Genomic DNA, 7,500 nt, shown 5'->3' with positions numbered 1-7,500 from the left:
TTTGATATTGTTTTGTGTTTTTTAGCCTTAGAGGGGGGGAGTGATTGCATAGTTCCTATGGAGGTGGTTGTTGTGTTTTTGGTTGCTCCTATTCTTCCTAATGTTTTGTGGACTAGCAACCTGGCCAACTATCCTATTGAGGTGGATTCTTGGGAGGTTGATGGGGTTGCAACCTCTAGACCATTTAGGGGTGGAGGGCATTGGGGGTGTTCTGAGGCTGTGTCTACTTGTGTTGTTGATGGCTTTCTCTTTGGTGTTAGTTGTTTACTGTTGTTTGTGGGTGGGTGTTAGCTACACATCTAGAGTTGGTTACCCTATGGGTTCTTAACTAGTGTGTGCTTTGCTATTGTCATGCTCTCTTCAGTGTTGAATGCTGAATTTCTTTGGTGAATTCAATCCTCTTGGGTTTTGACACTCGCCTCCTTTGTCCCGTTCCCTCCTAGATCTGGTCACTCTCTAAGAGGAATGTACTTAAGTGTTATTGATCACTAGGTGGAGAGGACACTTTTTGTTTTCTTGTTGTCTCAAAGAGGCTCTACTGCAAACAAACCTATCAAGGTGGTGCACTTTATCAAGTTTACAAGTTTTCTTCTCAGACAAAGATTCAATCCCTTTTATTATGGTCTATATTTTTTGTTGGGGCTATTTTTTTGTGATTGTAATTGACCTGGATGCCCCCAGATCAGGGTATGGCCTCCTTCCATGGCTAAGAAAGTCCCTACTCATGGTGGTCCTTTAGGAAAAAGGTTAAAAAATGCCTTTCCAAACCCACTGTTATTTTTTTGTTTCCTTCACTATTTGGCCAATGCAAGGGTTTATGTTTGGTTATTGGTTTGGGGTGCTTTCCTAAACCTCTTTGTTCTTAATATGAAATCCTACTAAGCATTTATGACACTTTTCTCATTGGTTGGTTGCTCCAGTCAAAAGCCCTTCTTTTGAAAAGGGGGTGTCCTCTTTTTTGGTGTCTGGTGGTCTCATAGCTTGCGAGTTGCTCCTGGTTATGTAAGGGTATGGGCTCTCTCTCACTTTTTATTAATCATATGTTCCCATACCCAACCAAGACTTCCTAATAAAATCTCAACACATGTCTCTAATCACAAGAGAAATCCAAGCCTCACCTATACCTCCAAACTTATCCATGGGCCCCTGTAACTGATCAATCCGTGCGAAGATCCAAATACAACACCAGACTTTCATGAAGCTCCTAAGAAAACAACGAATGTACTCAATACCATAAAAACCAAACAAGATCAACTATCACTATTCCAACCATAGAATCAAGAATCTAATAATGACATCATGATCTAACTTTTCCTTAGATAAAGATCAACAAACTCATAGCTTTTATAAATAAGAAAACTGTAAAACCTATCAGGAGTTGTCCAACAAAATTCAGGGCATAGAATAACCAACTCCACAACTCACAAGTAACCAGAGGCTAATCATCTAATTCTTTCATGTAACCATGGGCTAAAACCATGAACCCACCTTAAGTACTCCATTCTACTCCATAAGCCTCCTATTATTTTCTTTTCAATGACATTGAAAAGAACCAACACTTGATCTTCCTAGTCTTCATCAAGCATATTTGCATGTTCTGATAATATTGAAAAGAGCCAATGCCAGATCTTCCCAATCTTCATTAGACACATATGTAGGTTTCTTTAACTTTCTTTTCAATTCCTTGTACAATCCTTGTTGCACTAACAATTTATGCATCTTGAGCTTCCATTGCTCAAAGCTATTATTTCCATTAAATTTCTTCACCTTGAACCTTGCATTCAAAAACTTTGTCATTTGATGTTGCAAAATCAACACCAAATCCTAACACAGTCGCTGCAAAAATAATTGCTCTAATATCACATGCTGGGGAAACAAAAGCATAAACCAAGAAAATTAAATATTGCAACAAAAATTAGTTCCAAAGAAATAATGAAGAGAATGAAATGGAATAACATAATAAAATATTTAATATAATAATTTATGTGGTAAAACCTTGACAAAACATCAAAGAGACATCCACAGGGAAGGTATCGATATTCTTATTGTTAAAAATAAATAAGTACAATCCTTACAATTGTTGCTATCATATTTTCTCTTTCAATTTTACAATTCACAATTACTCTTGCAATTTACATTAACATTACAATTGCTTTCACAATCTACAATTCACAACAATTGCTCTTGCAATCTAAAATTCACAATTATTTTTCTTACTTTGCCTTCAAGGAAACCAAGATATATATAATACCTTCAAGATAACAATCGCCATTTTAGCGATAGAAAAAACTTATTTTATTCCTAAATAAAAAAAATAGGAATTTCCTCTAAAAAGATAAAATGTGATTTTCTTGAAAGATAGATTTCTTTTATTATTTTATTGTTTTATTCCTTTATTGTTGTTACAATCCATCACATATCTTCAATAGTTAATACCAAAAGAGTACACAAAGAAAAGAGTTAGTTTTTTTTCTTCGCAAAATCAATTGCAAGTCAAAGCCCTACATGAATCCACAAAAGCTTTGTGAATGATGTTGGTGTTCTATTATGGAGATCAATAGTGGTTTATCTTCTAGCAAATGATATATTTGGTTAGTGGTTTAGAGATCAGGCATTATTAAGTTACTACTATATTTATAGGTTGGTGATAAAAAAAAATTGTATTATGGTATCTATAGATTTTTTAAATTTTGTTTATTATGGTAAGTGGAGGAAGACCCTACAATACACCCATATTAGAGTATTAAAACAATTATTTTAATGAGAGAATCTAGTTGATAGTATTTGTGTTGACAACAATAGATTATATATTTAATTGAACTTCTAAAAATGGATTTTGGAAAAGAAGATATAAGAAAAATAAGGTGCAATTTTAATTGAAATCGTCATATTAAAATGATTTTTTTTATCATGTTATCTTAGCATGGACCCTTACTACCACCTTTGCTACAACTAATGAGGCTTCTAATGAATCCCCTGAGATATCAAACGGGTAAAGTGTAATAGGGTGATATTGGCAGTTAGTGACATAAGAGGCTAGAGGATTTTTTCATCTCGAGCAAACTCCTCACTTAGAGATGTTGCTTTATATGAGAAGAATATATAGTATCTTACTTTGCAAGTCCCATGCTTATAACTAAGGTTTCAAGGCCACATCAACATTGTTTTTGTCAAGGTGTCCAAAAATGCCTCAAAAAATGCAAGACCGATACTTGTGCATTAAGTCATGTTTTCTTGGTGCATTGTTGTGGTATCACATGATTTGTTGCTTTTTAGATCTAAAGAATACACTTCATTCAATTATGGGAAGTCATCATCAACGTTAACAACTTTGAAGTCACAATTATTGATGCAATATTATTAAAAGTATTGAACATCAAAACACCAAGTATTATAATAACTATTAGAACCTTCTCTACTACTAGACTTGAAATCATACTATCCGTTCACATTTAACTAAGATGCAAGATGCCGTGAACGTGAAGCAAAGGGATCTTGGTTTTACATTCTATATATTCATATTTGACTAAATTTGGTAAATAGAGAGTACTGTTCTAATTCTCAAACTGAAAGACACGCAAAGCATGGCCTTGTTCCCCAGGGCCCCAACTTCAAGTCTTCTCCGGAGGAAAGTTGGAAGCATCATACGTTAGACAATGAAGAAACACAGTTGTAATGCTGATGTAAACATGACACAGACGAAAATACAGATTTTAATATATCTAGATATGACCTTTCTAGTTTGGTAGGTGGGCAATGGCCACCCATCTATGTGCAGACTTTGGACAAAAGGGCTTTGCTCAGATGACGGTGCAGTCAATTGCGTGCTGCTGCTTCGGAATGTACTCACACTATTCTTAATTTAAGAAGTTTCTGAATTGATTTCTGAGGGTAACTGTGTCAATCGCGTGTATTCCAGGTAGACATTGGACACAAAAGTCGATGGATGTTTGACAAAGCCATACAGCTGACATAGAAAATTCTTCTGAATAAATAGGATATGGATGAATAAATAGTTTTGGTATTAGTTGTATTTATTGATATACATGAGACTTATGTGTGTAATAATGTTTTTATATTGAAGTTTTGGAATTTTTGTAAATTGTAGTAATAATATTAAAATTTTGACATCGAAAAATGATAATTTAGAATTCTTTAGATAATAATTGTAATAATAAATTGTTTTGAATAATTATTGATTTGATTATGGTGATTTTTCAATTGGTAGTTTAAATTTTTGTTTTTTTGACTTAGTTACTAAGGGGTATTGTGGTGAGTTATTATGTGCCATCTAGTCAGGTAAAATCTATGACAAGTATGACAAGACATTGCAAGAGATTGAAATACTTCTGGACCATGTCCATGTTGACATTCTTGCAATGGCTTTGGAATTTGGTCATCCAGAATATGATGATGACGAGCCTATTCAATAAGTGTCTCCGATGGAGGAGAACAATGTCTCTTATGAACAGGGTGACAGTGACATTTCTTCACCTTCTAGAATTGTGCCTCCAATGGTTTGTCCAAGTAATTACACTGATTATTATGTGTAGAATCTTTGTATGTTGTTACATATGCAAATGCAATCAGGTTAGGTTCTTCTATTGCAAATGCAATTGTACATGGGATGATTTGGGTTCTTCATATAACCCATTTTGATGGTTTCTTTGGTTAGGGTTTTTGGAAAATAAACTTCTTATAGAAAATTTTATTATATTTTCAAAATATGGTTGTTTTTCTCTTGTAAGACTTTATTATTAATTATTATAAGTGTAGTGACTTAGGTCACTTTTATTGAAAAAAATGTGTACTAATAATATTAAAATCTTGATATCGTTAAATAATAGTTTGGAATTATTTAAATAATATAGTAAATCTTTTGATGAATAGCATTGAGAAAATTTTAACCTTGGGTAAGTGCACAAAGATGGTGGTCAAAAAGGGGGGTATAAGTGGACACTTTTTTTTTTTCTTTCTGAAATTAGGCGAACCTGAACTTGGAGGCAAAATTTGAAAGTCATCCACTCAAGATATGAAGATAATCAAAGAACAAATATTGTAGTACTCTGAATCTAGTTTCCAAACTACTAAAATTTTTCAAAATTGGATAAGATTAAGGGGGTCAAATCCTTCGCGCACAAAAAATTGACCCTAATTTTTTCTGAAAAATATAACATAGTGTCTGACGTGCGCATCAAAAAAGTCATAGTTAGATTTAGTATTTTGACAAATCCATTGGCAGAAAGATAGTTAAGAGTGAGCACTAGAAGATGTGTATTTTTTGTTGAGTATTTTGTTAATGATTTTTCCAATCGAGCACATTCTGAAAATTAGGTACCTGTTCATGTGTGAAGCATAAGTTGCACTAAACAAATTGAAAATACATTTTTTTTTAAAAATTGTAAAGAATCAAGTGCACTACAATAATATATAAAGTTTTTAAAATTTGGATAAGTATATCAAAAGTTATTCAAAAACTGGTGCACCTATGTTTGTGAGAACTATAGAGACACTGGTAAAAGAAATTCAATAATAATATGTTATTGTTGTTCAAATTGAAAAAAAATTATATGGTTAGAAAACTCAGAAGATGGGTGAAAATATGGTGGCAATTTTAGAAATACCCACTTGATGAAGTGTAAACCTGATGATGACAAAGTCAATAAACCAAGTTGATAAAATAAAACACGTCAAAAATGAGAGAAATGGAGGGAAATCAAACTTCCAAACTGTAGCTTTGTCATCCAGGCCTATTTCCAAGCCTAAATAGTCAAAAGCGCGTACGAGGTACTACAAGTTTAAAAAGCACGTACGGGGTACTTATGGTGTAAGCAGGGCGTACATGCTTGTTTTCCTATAAACAACGCGTACACACCCTTTTTACTACAAACAACGTGTACACGCTATTGTATAATATGATATTCTATATATAATATGTGCATATACATATACTATATGTAATATATAATGTGTATAATATGATATTGTATATATAATATGTGTATATACATATAATATATAATATATTAAACATATATACACATGTAAGCGTATTGTCTCCCCTCTCAAATGCATAAAAGGTCTCTCTCTCTCTCCATACTCCATCCCTCACTCTCTCCCCTTCTCCCTTCCTCCATACCCCATCCCTCTTTCTCTTCTTCTCTCCCTCCCTCCCTCCATACCCCACTGCAACTGTGTCTGCACTTCTATAGAAGTAAGTGAATTTATTTCTTGTCTACAACTTCCTCTTTGATTTTTATCATGTATGCTCTCCTAAGAAAATTGACTGATGGATTTGTGTGTGTATATTGAATAAGAGGAATAGGGTTTTAAATTGAACCACAGGATTATTACCGTGATAAACAAGGAAACCTATAGCAATATTCTTCTTGAATGTGTTTTTAATAAGTAGAGAAGATGTGGATAATAGAGTCAACAAAGCAACATGATGAGTCAGAGTACCTGCAATATGTTTTTCAGAAGGAAACAACAGGTAGGAAGAGAAAGAGGGAGAGTAACACAAATGATGTCCTATAGAATGATAGTGGTGGGTATGCGAGAGTTCCCATGTTGTTACACAACGCCTGTCACCTAAAGAAATTAAAGTTTGTTGTATGCATGGTAGTGGTAGTATATGATGATCATCACTTGTCAAACAGCTTGGAACGGTACATACTCATGAAAGAAATAAAGTGTGTAATTCCTATAGTCACAATCGAGATCAGTCTTATAACCTTGCAAATTTAATAGCATCATATGTTTTAGAACTTAGGTAGTAGTCTTAGGGTTAGGTCAAGCTCTTACACTTTCTTTTTAGCGAAGCCTCATTGTTTGTTCACTTGGAGTCTCATTGTAGGATGTTCTATTCATAAATTTAAATTTAATATATCATTTTATTAGCCCACCATATGACCCCTTAGGTGTCATTAGAGGTCGTATTGTTTCCTAAGAGGTCATATGGTGTCTTGTGACCCCTTAAGACCCCTCGGGACACCAATGACCCATAACAACACCATATGGTGTTGTAAAGGGTCCTATGGTGTTCTATGACCCCTTAGGACACCATTTGGTGTTGTTATAGGTCCTATGGTGCACTATAAGGATAATATAGTGTCATATAGTGTCATATTGTGTCCCGGATTCGATATCTCTTCCTCTCCCTCCGTCCCCCCTCCTTCTTCTCTCCCTATCTCCCTCTCCCTCTCTCTCTCTCTCTCCCCTTCTCCCTTCCTCCATTACCCATCCCTCTCTCTCTCACTCTCTCCCCTTCTCCCTTCATACATACCCCATCCCCCTTTCTCTTCTTCTCTCCCTCCCTCTTTATCTTCTTTTGTAATTCCTATAGTCACAATTGAGATTAGTCATATGGTGTCCTGTGTCCTTTGTCTCTCCCTCTCCCTCCTTCCCTCCCCCCTCTTCTCTCCCTCTCTTCCTCCCTATACTTCTCTCCCTCTCTCTACCTTCCCTCCCCCCCCCACTCTCTCTCTCTCTCTCTCTCTC

The sequence above is a fragment of the Cryptomeria japonica genome, chromosome 6 (genome assembly GCF_030272615.1).
Source record: "Cryptomeria japonica chromosome 6, Sugi_1.0, whole genome shotgun sequence".
NCBI classification, from domain to species: Eukaryota; Viridiplantae; Streptophyta; class Pinopsida; order Cupressales; family Cupressaceae; genus Cryptomeria; species Cryptomeria japonica.
This window is presented reverse-complemented; position numbering follows the sequence as displayed.